General features: G+C 41.5%; 1 protein-coding gene across 1 annotated transcript in view; it reads right to left on the bottom strand.

The window, feature by feature from the left end:
• Positions 1-7,769, bottom strand: part of LOC125883939 (astrocytic phosphoprotein PEA-15) — a 71,039-nt gene extending 63,270 nt beyond the window's left edge. The window contains exon 1 of the mRNA XM_049568603.1: positions 7,332-7,769. The gene's annotated coding sequence lies outside the window, so the exon portion shown is untranslated. The remainder of the gene's footprint in view (positions 1-7,331) is intronic.
• Between the last annotated feature and the right edge of the window lie 16,762 nt (positions 7,770-24,531).

Below are 24,531 nucleotides of genomic sequence, written 5' to 3'. Positions count from 1 at the left end.
CAAGTGACTCATGAAGGTGTCAAATTTGTAAAAAACTGACTTTATATTTCTAAGTACAGTGAATTTCCGTCACCAAGCTTTTATTTTGAAGTGCTGTTTCCTGTTGTAGAGTAAGTGACTTAAAGACAGCTATTTGACAGAGAGAGGAAACTAGCTCGGTGACATGGACAAACACAAATATCATGCTGAATATTAAACTATGTGGACCTTGAACTAATGACTAGGGAGAAATCTGGACCCTGTGGCTGGACCAGATGGGAACCACTGGTTTAAATGCTTGTGAAGGGTGTCTGAATGCAAGCTAAGAAAGGGTAAGAGGGCGTTTCCTATGCTAGTAACAAACAATCAGCCATCAAATTTATGATCAAATGGGACTCCTCATTCACCTGGGGAAGAGGAGTTTGGATAGTTAAGGACATTTGGTGCATCTGGAGTTTACTTCTCGTATTTTTTCTCTTAAAATATAAGAGACGTTTAATTTTTCCTGTTGAGTTAGAAAGCTGCATCTGCTCCAACAGTTTAATCCATTAATGGAGACCTTGAACAGACCTGAGGAAAGTGGGCAGCAAGCGAGCCGTCGTACACAGATTACAGGCGGTGATGTAACACAGCGTAATGACACTGACCCTCTGTAACTCATAGCTTCCTGAGAACCCTGCACACACATGGTGAAAGTAAACAAACGTGCAGCAGGGGGTGGAGATGGGAAACAAAAGGCAGGGGTAGTCTGACAGTGACATATCTGTCCCTTCTGTGTACCAGGAGGCCTGTCAGAGGATCCACTGCCGCAGGAAGTGATCCTTTCAGAGTGACGGCGAGGCTGAAAAACACGGGTTGTTTTCATGATATCCGAGTCCCTGCTGTGACACCACACACGTTTGTGCTGGTTTTCAGCATGATGTGATCTTAATTATCCAGTGAGCTGTGTTGACGTGCATTGTTGTAAGATCCCGCTGATACTGGGCTTTATTAAATATCGAATGTCAGCCCGTCAGTGCAGATGCTGGGGAGGCTAGCCTGGGTGTCATGATGATATAAAGGCTTTTTCAGAGACTTACAACAATGCAGTCCTGTAGAGAATCCTCAATCCTAACAGTTACAAATAAAGATTAAAAAAAAACAGAATTACTGATTGTCCGCTTCCGCTCACCAGTCAAGTTTCTCTGACAGTTTACATCCATGTCCGTGAAAACATGCATGCTTCACACACGTCCACGTGTGTGCCCCAACAGCACAGAAAATCTATACAGTCAGCACAGTGTCAAGATTAGTGTAACCAATTCAGTATCTGACCAAATGTCTCCCCTTCTGTGCTTGAGATACTGAGTAATTGCCAGAAAAGGGTTTTATGCAGAACAATGTCAATGTGACCTTGACCTTTGAACTTTTGGATAAAGAATGTCATCACTTCATTATTTTATCCTATTCAACATTTGTGTGAAGTTTGGTCATAATTAGCATATGAATTCTTGAGTTATGGCCAAAAACACATCTTGTGAGGTCACAGTGATCATGACCTTTGAAAACCAAAATCCAATCAGTTCATTGTTGAGTTGAAGTGGACATTTGTGCCAAATTTGAAGAAATTCCCTCATAGTGTTCTTGAGATATCACATTCACAAGAATGAGATGGATGCAAGATCACAGTGACCTTGACCCCTGAGCCTTGACTGCCAAATCTAATCAATTCATCCTCAAGTCTAAGTGAATGTTTGTGCAAAATTTGGAGTAATTCACTCAAGGCATTCTTGAGATATTATCTTCATGAGAATGAGACAGACGTGGTCACAGTGACCTTGACCTTTGACCTTCGGCCACAAAATTCTGATCAGTTTATTCTTCAGTCCAAGCAGATGTTTGTGCCAAATTCGAAGAAATTCTCTAAAAGGTGTTGTTGAGACATCGTATTCACAAGAATGAGACAAATGCAAGGTCACAGTGACCTTGACCTTTGACCACCAAAATCCAATCACTTCATTCTTCAGTCCAAGTGGACATTTCTGCCAAATTTGAAGAAATTCCCTCAAAGCGTTCTAAAGATTTCATGTTTACAAGAATGAGATGGATGGAAAGTCACAGTGACCTTGGCCTGTGACTCTTGACCACCAAATTTAATCAGTTCATCCTCGAGTCCAAGTGAATGTTTGCACCAAATTTGGAGAAATTCATTCAAGGCATTCTAAAGGTGTTATTGAGACATACTATTCATGAGAATGAAACATATGAAAGGTCACACTGACTTTGACCTTTGATCGTTGAATCCAAGTGGACATTTGTGCCAAATTTGAGGAAATTATCCCAAGGCATTCTTTGGATATCGTGTTCACAAGAATGGGACAGACGGACGAACAACCTGAAAACATAATGCCTCCGGCCACGGCTATAGTCAGCATTGGAGGCATAAAAGCACAGAATATTAGCTGAGTCACAATTTGCGTTCTTTAGAAACATAAATAATTATATATAGAGCATATGGGTGTTCAAATTAAACCTGTTTGGTTTCATGTGTAACTCTGGTGCAACACAAAACATACAGAAGCAAAATCCAAGACTCCCTTCACAGATTTTAAAAGCCTCCAGTTCCCTCTGAGGAAGGCCATGGCCAAATGCATCAGGGTATTCAAAGTGTTTTTGACACATGCACTATTTTTTCAATAAGCTAAGTAACTATTATAAACCTGTTTCTATGCCTTAGATTTTGTGTATTTCTTTTCTCAGTGTTGGCACTTAACAACTTAAAAAGCTCATGATGTTTGAGCCTGAATCATCATCCTTTCATTACAGTTAACGAATAAAACTCTCCACAGTATGAACAGTGGTTACATGAGCCTCAAAACCAGCCACAACTCAGTCCTGAGCAGAGGGACCGTCCTCTATTGACCAATCAACAGACTGCAGTGTTTGCAGCTCCACCTTTTAGTGCCAGATCTGTGTGCTAGGCACCCCAACAGAGGGGGGACCAAAAATGGGGACGGTACGGAACGGTTTCATTGGTACCATCCACAACTTTTCACAGTGGAAACGAGGAAAAAAGAAGCATACCGAACTGAACTGAACCATACAGCTCGGTGTATTTTCAAACCATACCTAGCCCTATCTGGCACAGTCATCCATGGTGCTGCAGACCTTGCAAGTAGTGCTGGTGTTTTAGTATTCTTGCTTAAGTGTTTTCACATGTAGGTGCTAAAAATGTTTTAGTCCTGCTTCATTCTGGGGAAAAAGTCCAGCCCTATTTTTTGCATGATGAAGTCAGTGAGCCACACACACTGCACGCTGGCGTTTCCCTTCCCTGACTAATATGTGATGTTTCATACCGAATTAAACCAAAACGGGAAGAGAGAGAAAACAGATCAGATGTTGGCCAGTCCAGTTTTGTCTCAAAGAAGTTTCCACTTCCTGCGGTTGCAGAAGTGACCATGCTCAACACTAGACTTTCACATTTTGGCTAAACTTGAGTTAATTTATGGGTGTCAGCTTGCAGTAAAGAAATGCTTTTCCTTGAATATTAAAAATAACATACAGGGTTAAAAGCGTGGCTACAATTAGATTCTCTTGCTAACAGGTCGAGAAAGTCCATGTAAAAAAAAAGGATGTTTTTCTTCTGTTTTGATTGTTTCAAGTTGCACCAGTTTAACACTGATCTTCCCGAAACTGTATTTGACTCAGCGCCTGTAAACAGTCAACCACAAACATTCCGCTGGCAGCGGCGGGGGGACAACCGACACCACCGACACACACAGAGAGGAAGTGAACCTGAGAGAGGAAGCACATTTCTGCTGCGCTGCCCAGTTTGTTCTATCTCTGTCCGAGAAGACAGATCGATATGCATCAGAGACGAGAGGAGACCGGCTCCCAAAAAGCTGAGTCAAGGCACACACCCACACAGACTTGTGTACTTGTGAGGACCACAGCCCCCAAAAACCACAACTCCATGCTAAACCTACAACTACAACACATACTGTTCTTAAAACCCCCATACTCTTTTGAGGAAATCCCCACTTTTCAAAAAATGTCCTCATAAACCTGCAAAACGACAACTTTAACTCCCGGGTTACAGGGACGTTTTACTGTTACTAACACTTAAAGGCACTAAACTTGACGAGAATTTACTGTGATGATAAAATAAACTTGCCTCTATCGTGCTGAACTGGGATTGTTTAACAGCTTGTAAAAAAACACACACTGAGGAGGGATGCTATGAATGGAATGCAGCCTCACAGGAAACGGACTGACAGCTGTCATGCTGCACAAGTGTCACGCACTATGAAGAATTTGTGTGCAGAATGTGGATGTGTGTACTGTATGTGTGTGTCACATGGGGTCAGGATGCAGGAGACGGACACTGAAACAATTAGCCTGGTCATTCAGAATATTAGATGACACAAACTTGGGCTTTGTGGTACTGTGATGGTCAGTTAACACGATTTTCTAACATCTTTAGAACCAAGTAAGTAATATCAGTAACAGTTAATTTTGCTTTCAATAGCCTGACAAACATTAGCCGGTAACTAAGCCGTTAATTTTTGGGAAAGAACACAAAATGACATGAAAAACAACCTTTTTCTTTTAGTCTGGCACTCCATTGGCTCAGTGAGCTTTAGCTCCGCATTTCAAAGCGCTTTCCATTCAGAGGTGGTGAAATTTTAATGTCTGTGATGTAAGCTAACTGTCTTGTCTTTTATTTTCTGTTGGTTTTGCTAAAAGCCCCCTTAACATGGTACCCTAACCTAGGGTTTCCACTGGTTAGCTAACGTTAGCCTTGGCTGAACTGCACTGCACAGCATCCGAGTCAGGTAGAAGTTAGCTAGCGACACCGCTCATTCGCTGGTCACTGGGCGATGTAAACATGGTGGCCACCCTCTGGTTTTGGCTTCATTTTGAGCCACAAAACCCCTTTCAGCATTCGTAACTATGTTATCACCCATGCTAACACAGCTAACAGTGATAAATGCTAAAGGTGGTTTACAGCTCAAAACTGAGACAATTACACGCCAGGCTGACCTGAGGGTGGGTACAATGTTTCCACAGCAACGCCCTTGGGTACAGACAACATTTCTAGCATTAACATTAACTGTTGAATGAGTGGCCCTGCTAGGTAGTGATGGCCAGATGAAGCCTCATGAACCACTTTCTTTATTTTCTGACTCCACCAGATGGCGCTCTTGGTTTAAAGATAAAGGCTGAAGGACTGGAAATGAAGTGTGCTTTCAAACCTTTGTTGAACAGACAGCGCCATCTAGTGGCTTCAGAAAATAAAGACAGTGGTTCATGAGGCCTCATTTGGCCATCACTAGCAGTGCTAGGTAGCTTCCATGGGGCCTGGGTGATTTACATTGCAACAAACTGTAGAGTAGCAAAATTTACCTTAGGACCAATAATGTGCTCAAAGGATGACATTTGTTTTTTAGGCTGACGTGAAGTTAGCGTCGCCTTGGTTCCCTTTTCAAAAATCCTATCGAATTTTTCCATTGGATTTCGGATTATTGCAGAAAATAAGCTCCGCAAACAAACGTTTATGATACTTGTATGTTTTATTCAGCAAGATAATCTCCACAAATGAACACCACTTTCATGATTTTGGAAGCCTAAATGCAATCGTCAGGAGTACAAAGCTAACGCTAGGCTATAAATGAATTACACCATGGTCACATGACAAAGTTGCCACCAAAGAGGGTTGTGAAGCCATGTTCAACATGATGACGTCTCGGGCTGGGCGATATAACGACTATAAAACGTGAAAGTCTAAGCTTGTGTTAACCATGGACCTTATTTCAGGCACCTAACCTAAACAACCCATTGACTTCAATACGAGGGAACCAGGGGTGGAGAATGCTAACTCATTTCCAGGTTTGAGGAAATGAGTTAGCATTTCCCACATGAGAAAGTAAACATTGTGATAGGGCAACACTACGGACGAGTTCCACGTAGCAAAATACACTATAACATGTCAAAATGATCAAAATCCCAGTGGCTTTCACTGCTTTAAATTTAACGCTGCCGTTCTATTTATTGCACAGATATGAGCTTCAAAGAACTGACGCAATTTTAAGCAAAACAAAAGCTATTTTGTCTTGTTTTACCTTTAACAGCATGCCTGAAATTCACACAACAGGCCTCTTTTGCCCCTCGTGTTCCTTTTACCCATTATATCAATGCCTTTAAAACTGTAGGCCACTATCAGGAGATCAAAAAATACACAGTACAGTGAAGTACAAACCAGCTACTGGTGAGGGAGAGGAGTACTAGTCACTCTCACCCCTCCCAGCACACACACACACACACACACACACACACACACACACACTTAGAGCCTAGTGCTGGCAGGCCAGACACATCCATTCATAAAAGACCCACCCCTTCCCCATCCGCTCACACACACACACACACACACACACACACACACACACACTCATAAACACACACACTCATAGCCATCCGGGACGGTCACAGGTGGTCGCCTCTTTCCTCTGGCTGAATATTATGTGGGTTTAGAGGCAGGACGTTCCTGATAATGTGGCTGTGGTGACCTTTACGAATACAGATATGACCCAGCATAAACATCCCAGGACACTCAGGGAACAGGCTCCTGATACGCTCATAATATATAAATAAATCAGCTAACCATAAATCAATAGGAGGACACATGATAATCACATCCACATCAAGCTTCAATGGGAGTATTATGGGAATATTTGGCTGCGAGGTAATGAAAAGGACAGTGGATACGTGAACGCCTCCAGCGACACTAAACCCAATCCAATTAGTTTAATCAATGGTGTGTTAAATGCCCTCTTGAGGATGGGAAATTCACCAACGTGCCACTTAACAGTCAAGTTCATGACTGAGTCGTGTCAACAGGGTGCACTTCACATGGCTTGTTAATTCACAGCATTTTTTACAGATAGAAAGAAAGCGGATTTTTTTAAATTTAATTTTTAAGCCATTTTTTTCCCATTTTTTAAAAAAAAAAAATATCAGGAGTGTTCTTCGAGTGCCAGAATGTCTATTAGAGTTTATCACACTCAAAAAAAATAAATATGCATATTTTTATATGTCTATGAGGCCCGTGAACGCCCCATCTCTCCAACTTTTCCCTCTCCTAGTTGATGCCAGAACTAGTTTTTACATGCCGGCTGTGAAGTAGGCGAGTCTCCCTCGCACACAGCCATCATGTAACGGTATGCGAGGACAGACATGATCCATATCCATGAATGGAGGAGGCTGACTGACTCCCAGCACATTAATGAGCTACACCCAGGAGGATTTGATCTTAAAGAAACATCTGAGCCATGAAGACAGAGAGCTGTGTGCAGAAAAAGAGACGTACTCACCCCGAGCGCAGCAGATATGAGTCAGCTACAGATACAGGGAGAGAGATGCGGGAGTCTGCGGGAAGGTAATCTCCTCTGGCTCTCACAGAAAGCAGCTCTGTGGGGTTTTAATTTCGGCCCGGGAGAGGACAGACGTGCTGCAGGAAAGGTAGAAGAAAAAAAGTCCACTCCGTCAGTGTCGGTTCACTTTTGCGGTGTGAAGTGGGTCAGTGATGGATTTGAGTGTGTTTCATGAGCGTGGGGAAACGCGGCCGTGAAGGGGACACCGGTGAGATGAGCTGTCAGTCGGTGTTTGGAGAGATTAAAAGAGAAATGTCTTTTAGGATGGTCGTGATTCCGCTTTCGGTCCGTCTGCTCCACCGTCCGCTGCTCAGTCACCGGCTGCTGTACCGTGGAAACGCCTTTTCCTCTCTCTCTCTCTCTCTCTCTCTCTCTCCCGGTCACGGTTAAGCACGCTGTCTGATTCGTTCACAGATCGTCTATTGCACACAACCGCTCACTCTGAGGAAGGTCAGACACTGCGGAAACACTGTAGGACAGTGGTTGGCTCCGAGGCCCCATGGGGCTCTTTATCCCCTCTAAAGTGGATCCCTATCTTTTTGTCAAAAAAATGAATAAAATTTAAAAATTACAAAAGGAAATCAATAACTATTTTGTTTAAACATTTTTATTTCTCATACATCGTTGTTCTCGGCCAAGGGTCAGCAACTTTTACTTTTGAAAGAGCCATTTTAAAAATCTGTTGATGCTGCAAAACATATCTGAGCAGTGGCACCCTCTGGATTTGTCAAAGAAAAAATTAAATAATTAACTTCTTTTTTTGACATTTTTCATACATCTTTGTTCTTGGCCTAAAGGAATTTTACATTCTTGAATTGTATAAATATGTTGCCTGTGGCTCCCTAAGGGTTTGTCAAACAAAATAGAAATGACTTCTTTAAATCTTTTATTTTTCATACATAATTGTTCTAGGACAGGAGTCAGCAACCCTTACTATTAAAAAAAAGCCATAATTAATTAAATAATAAATAAATAAATAAATAACTTCTTACTACTTCTTACTTAATAAATAACTTTTAAAAAAAAAAAAATAACATTTTTCATTTTTCATACATCATTGTTCTAGGGTAGGGGAAGGCAACCTGCATCCGCGGGGCCACATGTGGCTCACCATGGGTTTGTCCAAAAAACGGAAATTATTAATTTTTACCATTTTACCATACTATTTTCATATATAGTTTTAACACAGGGGTCCACATGCATAAGGACATAAATAACTTATTTTAAATCGCTGTTCTAGGCCAGGGGTCAACAACCTTTACTATTAAAAAAGACATTTTTGGCTAAAAAAAAAAAAAAAGTTTTAAAATCTGTATAAAGCTGCAAAGCATATTTGATATATGATATACTGTAATTCTCTAATTTTTCTTTTTTCATTTTTCATACATCACTGTTCTAGGCCAGGGGTCGTCAACCTTTACTATTAAAAGAGACATTTTTGTTAAAAAATGTATACACCCATTAAAAAAAAGGTTTTAAGATAGGGTTAGGCAACCTGTGGCTCCGGGGCCACATGTTGCTCTTTATCCCCTCTACAATGGCTCCTTATGTCTTTGTCAAAAAACAAAAAAAATGAAAAAGAAAAAGGAAATAAATAAATGTTACATGAGTTTGTTTTTAAACATTTTTAAAAATCTGTATGGAGCCACAAAACATCTGAGCAGTGGCTCCCTGTGAGTTTGTCAAAAAAAAAAAAAAAAAATCACGGTATATTACAGAATTTATATTATTATCAGTCACAATGACCCTTTAAGGAATGCAGACGGAATTCTTATTTTTAATTGAACAAATGTTTTATTACTATTAATTGAAACTAGAAACCATTTTGTTAATGGAAGTATGTGTTAAAAGTCTCCCCTTATAAAATAACTAAAACAAAGGGGTGATTCTAGTTAAAAAAAATTTGTTCAATACCATAGATAAGCAAATGTAAATAGACGCCGGTTGTCAAATATATTGATGGTCAGCAAATGTGACAACAATTGCTGGTAATATTGCCACATGCAGAGATGGCACAAGTCTTCCTGCCGGCATGGTGGAAACATTAGTGTTTACACTTTATTTGGGGTTGAGGATGTTGGAGCTTATCCCAGCATGCACTGGGAGGGCAGTAGGAAAGGGTTAAACTATCAAAAACACCTTTGAAAGAGAGTTCTTTTCTTTCCTCCTGTCATTTGGTCCTCAGAAAAAAGAACAGAGTGAGCACTCTTCCTGTCCTGCTCTCTCCTGATTCGCTTTTTTCTCAGACACAGGCACACACTCAGACACACTCACTTGCACACACACATTTTTCAAAGCTGATGTCACCGCGCTATCCGGTCCGCAAATCCCTCCTCCTGTTTCTTTCTCCCCATCACAACACGATCCAAAACACCACCACCACCTCACCCCAGTCCCCACCCTCCAACCCCAAACTCCATTCTTTTAAAAAGTGACAGTGAGCCAACAGGAGCTGTGCTGCTGGGTGTTTATCCCTCAAATGAAGTGAAATCATGCATCACTTTCTCTTGTCTGTCCTCATTAAAGAAAAGTTGATCTCTAGTACAATTAAAACTGATACAAGTAGGAAAACAGGACTGGGACTTGGTTGGAGAAATGGAGTCTAAAATCCTGCATGACTGCTGCAGATTTCTAAGTAGAAACAAGTGGCCACCTCCGGTGCTGGTAAATGAAGCCACCGCTATAGTGCCAAAAACCGCAGTTCCTCTAATGGCCACTGGAGGCTGGCTCCAGATCTGCATAGACCTCCATGTTAAAATGCCCAACTTAACAGCAGACATAAACATGTTTACAGCCTGGTACAATTAGTACTATTGCTAATTTTAACCTTCGTGACAACTGCACAGGATGTGAACTTTTAAATAACTCATCCGTTTAAATGTTATCAAGGCTGAAAGTTATGCACAATGAAGGGCGTGGCCACTTTTAATAACAAGTCCTCAGCGACAATGTTGGTTAGATACCATAAATATGGTGTAACCCCATATTCGCAGAGTATAGGAATAGCTGTTGCTATTTTCGTGTATTTTCAGTATATTATGATAAAAAAAATGTAATGATAATGACTTCATTAAGAACACAGAAAAAGGTCTATAGCATCCTAATTAAAAACAAAAAGGTAATTGTAACTTTTTCAGTCACCAAAAAAGTCTGGTTCAGCATTTGTTTGTACTCTAAGACCATTTGAGGAGTCGGATGTACAGTTTTTTCTGTTACGTACCTGCTGTTTCAATGGATGCAAGCCTGTTTCTCACTAGTGAAAACTAGCATTAGCAGATTTATTGTGTGTAGGATTTAGTGGCATCGAGCCATGAGGACTGCAGATTGGAACCAGCCGAAACGTCTCTCAAGTGCCAAGCACAAACTCATGGTTAAGATTCCTTCAGTGTTTGTCGTTCAGAAGGTTTTTACAGGGAAACAAATTATCCAGAGAGGCCTCTCTCAAAAACATTCAGACCAAGTGATTTAAACTGGTCTAAACACTAAATAAAGAAGTTTCACGTTACAAATCAGTTGCAGACGGGCCGCTAGCAGTATAGCTAGCAGTTAGTATGTGCTCAGCTTTTTTCTCTGAGAACTTTCCAGATGTTCAGGAGGTTTTTACAGTTTTACACCAACACATTTTCACTCTGACCTCGTCACATACTGTATCAACGTTTTGGTCATAGACTTTCCACATCCAGATACAACGTGAAAGGTACCTTGGTTGTGTTGGTTGCTGATGTTCTGGGACACCGTGTCAAGGTCTGCCTGTTACATGCATTGTCTTCTTTCAAGATACACTTCTGTATTCACAGGAGATTTATAGTTTACATACAGTCTCTTTCAAAATAATATACGTCGGTACAGCACCACGAATTGACGTTTTTTTACTTCAACAATGAACACACGTGGTTATGTTTTGCCAACACATGCCCAAGGTTAGATATAGGCAATGAAAGCACGTGGTTGGGTTTCGTAAAAAAAACAGGCTCGGGCTTTACAATCACATGGGACACGAACACCGGTGGGTGAAAGCCAGTGCTTATTGGACGAATCAACCACTCCTCCCACCTACCCAACTTGGACTTTTGCTGCCTTAACTTTCGTTGTTGTCCAGTTGCGTTTCCCCCTGAAGCCTCCAGGTTGCGTTAAACAATAATGCCAATCGGCCGCGTATCAAGATGCGTAAAAGGACAGCTTCTTTCTTCAGTGTCTGACACCGGGAGTCACTGACCAAGCGCCGGTTAACGACGACTTCAGAGTGAGGCCGGGTTCGCTGACATGAAAACACAAATGGCCCCATGGCGGTCTCTGTGGACAAGGACCTGCTCGTTATGTAGATATAAACGGCTCATTCTTAGGTAAAAGAGAACGCGATGGCTCTTATTTGTGGGTGATTATACACTCAAGAAAACATATATTATCTTCCATTTCTGCCAATATATTCCACTTAATCGTTCACACTAGGCCTTAACCATAGCTGTAAATGCACTGAGCTAAGCTAACAGCTATCGTTCGGGTTATCACCACTGTCTTGTCCAAATATGGTCACTTCCGGCTTTATAAAAGCAAGATGGCGACAGTGAAAATGCCAACCCTGATGCTTCAAAACAGGAGTCTACAAACACCACGGTGGCTATGTCCATTATTTTACACAGGCTGTTTTCTACAGTAGCCCAGAATGGACAAACCAAACACTGGCTCTAGATAGAGCCATTTTCATTTTTGCATTATTGCGTCAGCCACTGTAGAAAAAATACCCTACAACAGTAGTCGATACCTCATTACAAGCTGCACCAATGGTACGAAATGGTATACACTTCCGATTTTCCAAGTGGGAATGGTTGTCTCTCCGTTGTATGCCTATCCTCGTTTGGACATGTAGTAAACGTGGTGTGGATGGATGAAATGAGATTCAAAACAATACAACACTGTTCTGACTCTATAAAAGCAAGATGGTGACGGTCAAAATGCCAAACTTAAGGCTTCAAAACAGGAGTCCACAAACCAATGGGTGACATCATGGTGGCTCCGTCCATTATTTTACACAGCGTATTAATAGAAAACATGCAGCCTGAAGTCAAATCATGTTTTAGGGATGACCAAAATGTATTTGCTTTTCTTCATAGAGCAATAAGAGCAGTACTTTCTATACCCTTAATGTCTTAACTTGTGTGTGCAGCACTAGTTACTGTACTAATATAAAGCAAGACTTTCGGGGCTCTTTTCAAGGCAAACCAGTCAAAAAGTCAGTGGTCAACAACCACACAGCTGAGAACTTCCATGTTCTTTTCTTTGCTGGCAATGTCTCCAATTTTCTGGAGATGTGTTTCCTTGAAAAGGCCTCTTGCGTCTACCATCTTATCTACAAAGGTCTTCAAAAATGCTTATATGTGGGTGTGAAGTGAACAGCTGCTTCGGCTTTTGTTAACAGTCTTTAAAGTGTAACTTAAACCTTGAACATTCACAGGTGCTGGAGACCAAAGTGGCCACAACCGCACAGGAAGCCACTGAAAGAAATGTTCCTGCTTGCAGCCACACAGGGCTAATGACTTCTAATGGTTTCACATACCTCAGGTGTGTGTGTGTGTGTGTGTGTGAATGTGTTCTCCCTCCATAACAGGTCAGGTGATCCAAACAGTGTGAATATACTTTTAAAAAAGATACATTTTAAAGTACATAAGTACTGAGTTTAAGTCTTTTCGATCTCTTGTAATATTTTTCCCTTTCATTTTTTGATCTGTGCGTGCTTTGGAAATGAGTCACTCTGAGCACTACATTGTGGTGTGGAAATTTCCTAAAATTTGTGGTGCATCTCATGACCTTCAGTCTTTCAAACTGTGCTTCATTCCTCGTCAGAAAAAAAGAGCTGTGACTCTGTAGTTGGTCAATAACTCATGACGAGGCCGATCTTCAAACCTCGGAGCATGAATTAGACTTTTGTTGTGAGGTCTTTGACCCTGAGGCAAGGAAAAAGTTGCCTTTTAAGCACAAACACAACCACACATGCATGCACACACACACACACACATCCTCTGGCATATACACACTGCCAAACCCATCTGGCTGGTTAGCTGATTATTTGAAATTGCAGATGAACTTCACAACCCTTACCCACATGATACTACAAGAGAGATGGGGTTGGTGTATCTTGGGACTATGATATGTTATACTTTACACAACTACTACAGTCAGTCCAGTAACCCAGTCAACCTCAAGTAAGATTTTATATAATGTTGCTTGATGCTTAGGGGTCATGTTGTATTTTGCTTATGGTGCTCTGTTGTGTGCTGGTGTTATGTGCAATACTGTTGTGTGTAGTATGTGTTTTTCTTTATGGTGTATGCTTCATTTCATTTATACTATTATTGTAAGGCAGCAATACTAGTGTAGCTATTTGTTGCTGTGTTGTATCGTATTGTATCGTATTGTATCATATTGTAGCGTATCATATTGTATCATATCGTATTGTATCGCATCGTATCGTATTGTAGCGTATCATATTGTATCATATCGTATCGTATTGTAGCGTATCATATTGTATCATATCGTATCGCATCGTATCGTATTGTAGCGTATCGTATTGTATCGCAGCGTATCGTATCATATTGTATTATATCGTATTGTATTGTATCAACATTTTTTTCCCTAGGAAGGCAAAGACATGACTCTTTTTACTCTCCTTATGATTGGCTAGTAGCCGCACACTCATACCATCATATACCGTATACTAGGGCTCTGGGCGATATGGACTCTTCATCAACATCTCACTGTGGCTGTTTCTGCTTTCACTTTCCTCCCTGCTGTATTATTAAACTTGTCTTAATTGAAGAAAAGCCGCTCACAAAGTAATAACACATTTAATTTCCTTTAGACGCTTCACAATAAACATCCCTGGTTATTTTGTTATGTAAAAACTTTTATTGTGAAGCAGCAAAATAAGGAAATGTTGAGAATTCGAGCAGCAACTTCACACAACTTCTAATATGGCTGATAGCGATCGTCTAAAGTAAAAACAGGATGCAGGAGAGAAACTAAACTCCAAACCACAGCGATTCAGTTGTGGCTGAACAGAGACTTTTTAAAACACCTTTCTCTCTGGTCTCCTGCAGACAGAGGTGAGTAGAGTCTCAAACGTGGGTCGTCGGGATTTGGCTGCGGTTGGCAAGAACATCACTGCTACCCGCTTTAGGGTGGATGGCCCGGCTTTTGGACCTACTCTGGAGAAGATCCATCTCCGGCGTGGTTTGGCTTCACTTGGCGCGGCCAAGAGTGACAATGGAAAAAGGGTATTTGTGTCTCTTCTGTCAAACTAAAAGTCTACAGTTTCTTAGAAAAATAACTTAACCAGAACTTTCCACATTTAAATTCCATCAGAAACTTCTAAGTTTCTAGATGCAGCACTGCCTTTTGTTCCTGATCAGGCTTAAGTTAAATAAACAGTCTTTTTTTTTTTTTTTTTTTTTTTTGGCATTTACTGTACCTGCAATTTAATGGTGCTTCACGTCTTGGTAATAGGCAATTTGTGAGTGCATTTTCATCCACTTGTTTTTATGCACATTTTTAATTTGTGCATGAAAAAAGCCAAGTATAAAGACAAAAGTTGAAATATTGCAAAAAAGTTTATAACTGGTGTATCAATAGACACAGAGTTAGCAAATAAACATCAAGGAGTCGATTTCAAGGGCACTCCAACTTCTGCTCAACCAGAGAGATGAAATATGGCAGCAGACAAAAACTGCACATCTGTGTGGCATTTTAAAAAAAGAAATTTAGCAAAGGCACCTAATTAAATATGGGGAGTGTTGCTGAACACAATGATCACTGCAGCTACTGTAACGAGCTCTTCACACAGTCTAAATTTCCTCCACCTGTGACCAGCTGAATGAAAAGGAGCCCTCTCACCGGCTGGTTTCACTGAAACAATGGGCACGCTGTCGTTAATGTATGCAAATAAGCACACAGTCATTTGCACTGCAGCAACAGAAAATGCTCTTTGGACTCACAGTGACACGGACACACAAGCAGCCACACGTACTTTTACAACTAATAAACAGAAATGTGTTCATGCCAACATTTGGCAAAACCGAATACATCACCGAAAAGAAAATGACGTGAAAAACAACCAGTTTTTTTTTTTTTAACTTCACATTGGCAGACATTCAAACAGCTCTCAGTGGGTGATGTATGAGTCAGTCGATGATCTTCTGCTGCCTGGGAGGCCATATGTTGATTAGCATGCTGGGATTTATGGAAATTCTCTGAACATTGCAGACAGTCAGATCGACACCTTTGTCTCTTCACTGATAAAAATGAATGAAGCTGGCGTCCATATCATTTCAATGTCTCTGAAAGGTATGAAATATTATCGCTGCTAACATGGGTACATTTGTGCGGGCTTGCTTAGTAACAAAAAGCTTTCACATGGAGTTTGAACTATGGAAAGTGAAGTGGGAAAAGGGCACCTCACAGTGCCACTGCGGTGAAGGAAACACTGCCACAGTATGAAGCTTTAATCCATTAGCTGGTCTGTGAGAATGCACAAAAGGCTAAAAAAAAAAAAAAAATCTCTTACTGGCCATGTGTGTATTTTTTTAACCCTTTAAACCTCAGTGATGGTGTACTGGTCAGTACAAACCTGTCTTTGTAGGATTTGCAGGAAAGCCCAATCAGTCTTTTTTCACCATTGGCAGTATAAAAACAAAATCGGGGAGTGCAGCAAAATGCCGCCTACCTACTTTTGTTTATACACAATGCGCCTTTTTCGGGGCAATGGGGGAGCAAGTAACAAAACGTGTAGCTCAGTGTGTGACGTAACCAGTGATGTGGGAGGGAAGCCGCGGCTAGTCAGTCCTTTGACAACTCTCTCGTAAGTCGACCCGTTCTTCACCGTCCCCGTCATCTGACAGTTAATGGCCTCTTCGTTTGCAAGGACAAGGAAGGCGTGCAATTCTTTGTCCTCCCCAGTTGCTCATCTTTACAGTGTCTGTCAGGTTTGCGTTTCCCTCTTGCTGCTAGCTGTTCGCTAATTCCTGCTATCAGCTGTTTTCTGGTTATCCAAGTCATCAACAGCTCAAGCTTGTTGCAGAAAGCCTCAGTCTTTTTTAACTAAAAGGGTTCCGCTGATATGTCTACCCTATGAGGCGGAGAATTGGGCACCTCAGATTAACTCCCCAATCCGGCTCTGTGTGTCTAAACCAGAGGTGGGTAGTAACTAGTTACATTTACTTGAGTAACTTTTTGGATAACTTGTGCTTTTCAGAGTAGTTTTAATGCAAAATACTTTTTACTTTTACTCGAGTTATATTGTTTTAAAGCAACAATACTCTTACTTGAGTACAATATTTGGCTACTCTACCCACCTCTGAGTACATGATTATATATGTATATATATATATATATATATATATGTACAGTATAAGAATATATTTGTGTTTCTTGTGCCTTGATTTATGTTATGTTTGTAAAGATTTAATTTATTTTTGTTTTAGTTAAAGGGGTATCGTTTAAAATACATGAATTTGCAGATTATTATTTTTGATTGATTGATTACGTTCATGTTCTTATTTTACAAATAAATCAGACGTTACTCAACAGTTACTCAGTACTTGAGTAGTTTTCTCACCAAATACTCTTTTACTGTTACTCAAGTAATTATTTGGATGACTACTTTTTACTATTACTTGAGTAACATTGTTCTAAAGTATCAGTACTCTTACTTGAGTACAGTATTTGGCTACTCTACCCACCTCTGGTCTAAACGCTCGCAGCTTGCTGGCAACACGGCCCAACATTCGCGGAAAGTCTGGCCATGTAAAAGGGGCTATAGATTCAAATGTGAATAAAATGGTGGACAATCAGTGGTTCCCTACTGGTGGATTGAGCTCCGAAAGTGGGTCCTGGGTCCATTCTGAAAGGACCGCAACTGACTCAGTTTGTAAATATACACTTTATTTTTTAAGTATGGTGAATTTCTGGCACAGAGCTTTTATTTAGAAGTATCATTTCCTGCTGTAGAGTGAGTGACTAACGGACAGCTACTTAACAGAGACAGCAAACTTGCTTGATGACATGGACAAACGCAAGTATGACGCTGAATTTATCAAACTGTGGACCTCGAATGAATGACTAAGGATAAATCTGGACCCCGTGGCTGGACCAGTTGGAAACCACTGATCTAGAACACTTAAATTCGATAGTGTGATGCAGCCATAAACTCATGGACTTCCAGATTTGAATGTTCACTCAGTAAATATTATGTAGTTTAAACAAAGGGTTGAAACAAACTGATATAATATCTATATAGCAGCCTAAATGCTGTCATTAGACAACTTAGAGCAGTGGTTCCCAACCACTTGCGGTCCATTCAGAATGGACCAGTGACCCACTTTTGGACCACTATACAATCTATGAAGATAAACTGTTTTTGTGCATAAACTCCTTTGGATTTTGTTGCTACCTCACTTCTAGGCTCCGTTGATTAGCTGTGCTAAGTGGAAGGAGACTGTTAATAAAGATTTCTTACTAAGCCTAGAGTCCCCTCCATGTTTGGTGCTGGACAGAGCACAGCTATAAGTTGTTGACAATGTTCACGTCCTTGAACTTCAGTATTTGCATGAGCCCAAACTAAAAACGTACGATAATATTAAACATGTTGATTATGGTGGAGTGTCAAGACTCTAAGAAGTCTGACTCAACTGAATTTTTTCGGACTGAATTTAATGACCACCCAACACCAAAGGATCGAGATGGAGAGCATAGAAATTGCTTGAAGTCATTTGGTGAAAGGCCGGCTTTAAATGTACAGAGAAAGAGTGTGTGTGTGTGTGAGACAGTGTGGGGAATGTGGGGAATGTGGAAGTGTTTCTTCTAACTGACAAACAGGATCCAGATCGAATAAAAAGCCAAGCTCTCACTCTCTAACACACTTATACGAGTTTGGGTTAAACCACATTTTAATAGAAAAGCACATGTACTATGTGAATCTGTGAGTGTGTGTGTGTTTTCCCCAGAGCAGACTAAAATAGGGAAGTTCTTGTTTCCCATCACAAGACCAGCTCTTTATTGGACGGGAGAAGAAAGACCCACAGAGAGGAAGTTGTCCCAAACAAAACAACTCTGAGGATTCTGCTGAACAGAAGAGAAGGAAGGAGGGAAGAGAGGAAGAGTTAAAAAAGAAGAAACAACGAGAAAGGGATGGAGAAAGAGAAGACTGTAAGGATGGAGGAACGACAGAGAAGGGACGAACAGAGAGAGACTGTTGTGTCAGTGTGTGTGAATGTGCTTATTGAAAGGGATGAGTCAGTGGAAAGACAAAGAGAAAATGCAGAGTCACTGGGCTTTCATTAGAATCTCTTATTCTGCAGCTCTTACTTTCTCGACCTCTATTTTTGTTCCTTTCTGTTAATTAAAGGATTCATTCACATTTCAGCTGGATGCTTCCTAATTTGGATTTTTATTATTACATTTGACCAGGGTTTCATGTTTGTTAATCAGTGTGAAAAGTTGCAATGAGTCATATGTTATATTTTTGTTTAATGTATGTGATATCCGTCCATTTTCATCGACTTATCCAGGGCTGGGTTGCCAGGACAGCAGGCCAAGCAAAGCACCCCAGACATCCCTCTCCCCAGCAACGCTTTCCAGCTCCTCCTGGGGGACCCCAAGGCGATCCCAGGCTGGATGAGATATATAATCCCTCCAGCATGTTCTGGGTCTGCCCCGGGGCCTCCTACCAGTGGGACGTGTCCGCAACACCTCTACTGGGAGGTGCCCAGGAGGCATCCTGATCAGGTGCCCGAACCACCTCAACTGACCCCTTTCGACACAAAGGAGCAGCAGCTCTACTCCGAGCTCCCTCCGGATGTCGGAGCTCCTTACCCTGTCTCTAAGGCTGAGCCCAGCCACCCCACGGAGGAAACTCATTTCGATTGCTTGTATCTGCGATCTCATTCTTTCGGTCACTACCCAGAGCTCATGACCATAGGTAAGAGTTGGGATGTAGATGGACCAGTAAATCGGAAGGTTCACCTTCAGGCTCAGTTCCCTCACCAGGATGGTCCGGCGCAGCACCCGCATCACTGCAGATGCCGCCCCCAACCAGCGATCCATCTCACACTCCATTCTACAATCACTCGTGGACAAGACCCCAAGATACTTGAACGTCCTCACTTGAAACAGTAACTCTCTCCCAACCTGGAGGGGGCAATCCACTGGTTTCCAGCAAACAACCATGGCCTCAGATTTGGAGGTGCTGACTCCCAGCGGTCGTATCTGATATGTTAAACTAAAATTAGCCTTGAAGGTATATAACCTATACTTGTCCTGTATTGACTTGTAGTTTGTCTGTGTTTCACTGAGCTACTTAATTCACTTGACACAGTCATGATGATGAAAACTGGGAATGTACCATTTAGGACACTGTCGATTTGGAAAGAACGCCCGAGACCACCTCTTCAAGAAGGTCTCCCTCTGGTTGTTTTAGAGCACACCCGAGTGCGATTGCTGTGTTCACATCTGCCCAAATGAACTGCACTTAGGTGGCAAACGAACTTGAGTTCAACTGAACCGAACCAAACAGGGCAGGTGTACAAACATCCTTAAACTACCTGCAGGGAGTTTTTATGGAGAAACAGGTCTTTGAAACAATGGCCTTTTGATGGGCTGTTGGAGAAATGGGCTTTCAATACAATGGATCATTTTTCAGACTAATGGAACTTTACATTTTGAGCTGTCGCAGCAATGGCATGGCACCCGGTATCTCATTTCCTTCTCCACATCCAAAGATTTTTTTCATTTACAAAAATGTAGTCTTCAGCTCCAACTGACGCTGACTCAAATCGAAGGACATCACTTGAAGAAATTTATCAAACTCTGCATAATTCTCACTGGTGTCTTCAAGTGCTTTATGCAATTTTTACATATGCAATAATACTCGTAAACACTTGTAAACAGACTCTGATGTGTAAAACTGGTGGAGTTCCTCTTTAAGAAACAGTGATACAAAGCACACATGGTGAGTTGTTAATGGATTTCAACATGCAGCACCATCAATCCGGCACTTTATCACACAGTAGAGCTTTGTCTTTCTCTCCTACTGCTTCGTCTTCCTTCCAGCAGGTGTCTCTTGTCATTCATCATTCTGTCATCTCACCTGCCTGCAGTCATCACTCACTGCCTGTCTGTGCTTTTTTTTTAAATCCTCCCTTCACACGCTCGAACTTGGAAGGTGCTAACCCACATTTTCATCTAGTAGTCCTTCTTCAGCATCTTTCCTGTCCTCATCCCCCACTCCCTCTTTCACTTCCCTTCTCCCGCCTCGCCCTTCCAGCATAATGACACTGACTCTGCAGCAGAAATTAAAGGCCGAGGTCTAATCACCAGCAGCACTAAGTGCAGGCCTGCAGCTCTGGGCTTCAGACCCCATTATAAACACTGAGACAGTCAGCTCAGAGCGGTAATGACAATCTGCACAAAGCAGCCTGTTGATGACTGAGAGATGAGCCCTGCCCTCCCTTGTTAAACCGTGGCACGGTTAATGCTTTCTGCTGTGATTAAATAACAAAAGCACAACTATTAGTATGCATAATATAAAAAATCACAGTGATTATTGTGCCCTTTGAATTGTTGCAATCACTGTTCACAATTACCAGACAACAGGTGTGAACGTGTTGCTTTCAGCTCAAGGTATTTACGTGCCCCTCAATTAAAGGATAATCTGTGTTCATTCTTCTTTGGGTAGTTTTTTCATAGTTAGACTGTAGATAACCATGACAAAAAACATATGCCTTCAACAAATAGTAAGTAAGTGTTTCAGTAACAATTAACTGCAGCCTCACTTTTTGACAGAACCTGGTAACATAAGTGAATTTTGAGATAGAAATTGAGCCCTTTAAAGGACTGCAGATTACAATAAGATGAAACTTCTTCCATGTGCCAAGTCTGAACTCCCAGTTAGAATTCCTTCAGTGGTCATTGTTCAGGAGGTTTTACCGGGAGCTAAATTATCAGCAGAGTTCTCGTCCTCAAAAAAACAAACAGTCCAGACCAGTGTTCTGCTTCCAGCAGGGCTGCCCTCTAATAGCTGAACAAACTTTGGTCGACCAGAAAGGTTATTAGTTGGCAAGATTTCATTGGTCGCTGAGTCACAGAAAAAAAAAACAACCCAAACCATAAATCAAAACCTATATGACTGGACCATGCTGGAATTTAGTTTGAAAGGACAAACACAGGGAGTGGCCACGCTCAGCAGTCAGACAGGAGTCAGGTTACAAACCAATCACAGACGACAAATATCTTTCCCTTCTTCTGTAAATATTCAGTCTGATAAATACGGAAAAGTTGATCATGTTAGTGCAGGGCTACCCAGAGCTTTACATCTGTCCCACGGACGATAGGCCGACACACTTATAAACAGCACCTGGAAGAAGATCAGCTCTGCCCTCAGGATTTCGGGTAAATAGGCTATACGATGCTTGATCAAGCAACCTTATCAAGCATCGTATAGCCTATTTACCTGAAAAGAGGTTGCTTAGCAACTTCAGATGCAACCTGCCACGGCATTCTTGAAAGCTGGTACAAAAAGGCACAAGAGTAGCACCAAGCGCCCGACCTCACGTGTATCAGGTGGTTAAAGACGCAGCATAGGTACGGCCCCTAATTTCCAGGGCTGGTACCTGCGGTTATTCCACAGCCTAGTTAATAACATGTCGGGCAGGAAATCCAAAGTGTGGGATCATTTTGAGAAGGTGAAGGACAAACCCAAGGTGATATGTAAACTCATCTTCATTGGTCGCCTACAAACATGACGTATCATCTGAAACATGGAAGTAGCTACATGTCCATAAGCCGACAGCATCATTAACAGGCGGCTCGCTCAGTGTGTGACGTGCACTTGTAGATAAAATATAGGCCTATATTAATGAAGGTTGATTAGTACGGTTTTGTATTTCTCTGTAATGTAGCACAATGTTAACAATGTTACTGATACTATTCTTTCTCACACCTTCAACTCAAACCATTGTGTTGCCCCGCCCAAATTATATCATTTAATAATTACATTAATATTGTAAACATGCCGGCGACTAGTCGACTAGTGGCCCGAAATGTCGACTATTGGTCGACTAGGAAAATTCTTAGTCGGGGGCCTTTTTCCTCTGTTAACTTGAAATCCAGACATTCAGGGGGTTTTCATCAGGAGCTGAATTATCTGCAGAGGACTCTTTCTCTCCAAAACAAACAGATTAAAAAGACCTTGATTATTATGCATAACATTAAGTCTTAATTAAACGTAAACGGGTGAGTTACATAACAAGTCACCCCTCTACAGTTGTCATGATTGGGAAAATTAGCTATAGAGGCCCAACCTGTTTTTGTACCAGGCTGTTAACAGGTTTGTTTCTGCTGTAAAGTTGGACATTTTAACATGGAGGTCATGAAGCCATTGACTGGCTTCTGGAGCCAGCCTCAAGTGGCCATTTCAGGAACTGCAGCTTTGGCACTTTGGCGTTGGCTTCATTTTATAGCCCCTGACATTGCTGCTTGGTAGAAACATGGTGGTGCAACATGGTGGACTCTGTGGACAAGGACTCGCTTCCCATGTAGATACAAACGGCTCATTCTAAGGTAGCAAAAACACAATTCTTATTTTCAGGTGTTTATACGCTAATAGTCTGAGTGGGCGGAAGTTTGCTGCAGAGATCAGCCTCTCATTGGGCGGAACGAGCCACCTGCTGAAGTCCGGCCCTACCACCTCTGGTTGTGTAGCAGTTTTCAACCGTTTTCAACACGTCCTTTACTAACTTTTGCGGTGTTTGATCTTGCGGGGATGTAGCCATTTTTCTGCCATGGTTGGCGTCCTGTAGGCGATATTTTTGTGGGTGTGTTACACCAAAACCTGTTTCCCCCCAGCAATATTTTTGCAAGCGCACCGTTGCTGTGGCACCGCCCAGAACGATTGTGATTGGTTGAAAGAAGTACAAGCAGCCGGGGCGTTTTTTTCTCCAATCTTAAAGTGAGAGTCGGCCCAGCCAGACCTTTCTTTACTTGAGAAAGGTCTGGTGAGCAAGACTAATACACTAATGAAAACATACTTATTATACTATATTTCATTTCTGCCGATGTATCCCCCTAAATCCTACACACTGGACCTTTAAAATGATCTGTCACAAGTCTAGATCCAAACCTCCTCGGGACAACTTGACTCATTCAGAGCTTTGTTTGGCCACCTCCTGAAATACTTCAGCCTTTTCTAAATGTGTCAGACTGTCGTGACTTCTCAGTGTGGTTTGCTAATTGCATCCCGGTGACATTTTCTGATGTGATGAGTAATAACTGTATAAACTAAAAAGATATCTATTTTTGGACTCTGTCATAAAGGGGCTCATCACACAGGACATTACACAATGACACATTTTGTGAACATGACAATAAGGATCATTCTGGGGTTTCTCTTTCTTTCCTTGGATCTTTATCAATCTTCCATCTTTGTGTTCTTTTATCTGTAATTTCACTCCAGCTGTCAGATATTATGTCAAATAGGAGCCTGAGAATCTACAAAGATGAGCCGGTTTAGTCAAAGATGTCAAATGTCCCACTGTGCACATTCACATCACTTGTCTCCACAATTTCTCTTCTCCCTGAGTCAGTTATGATTCGTGCCTCCGCTTCCACAGTTTCCCCGCCGTCAGACACAGCTGCATTAGACCAGGTCTGGGTTAGACATCCATACAATGATAACTGGTCTAAATTACCAGCAGTTTCTTAATTATACCATCCCCTTAAGGCCTGTTAGCCAGGAACACAATTACAATTTGCAATCAGGGCCTAAAAGGGTTGTCACATTAGGTGTTGCTCAGAAACCTGCCGGGGTATTGATTACAGCAAAATGGCTGCTGCAGTTATGCAGGGGGAAAGGGTGAAACATTTGGAAAAATTATGTGCATTTATTTAATTTGTGAAAAAAGAAAAGGCTTGGAAGAAGTGGATGTCTTTGTCTTGAAACACATGACTTGGCTCAACAGACTATGGTGGTTTGAGGGGATTTATAGGAGGGAAAAAGAGTCTCAATGTTAATTTGAGAGATAATGAGTGAGCAAGGCAGGATTTGCTAGAGATTTAACCATCAAGAAATGATTCAGGCAAACTGAAATGAAAGATT

Source organism: Epinephelus fuscoguttatus, linkage group LG23 (genome assembly GCF_011397635.1).
Source record: "Epinephelus fuscoguttatus linkage group LG23, E.fuscoguttatus.final_Chr_v1".
Classification (NCBI taxonomy): domain Eukaryota; kingdom Metazoa; phylum Chordata; class Actinopteri; order Perciformes; family Serranidae; genus Epinephelus; species Epinephelus fuscoguttatus.
Note: the sequence above shows the minus strand (reverse complement) of the source record. Positions and strands in the feature narration are given on the sequence as shown.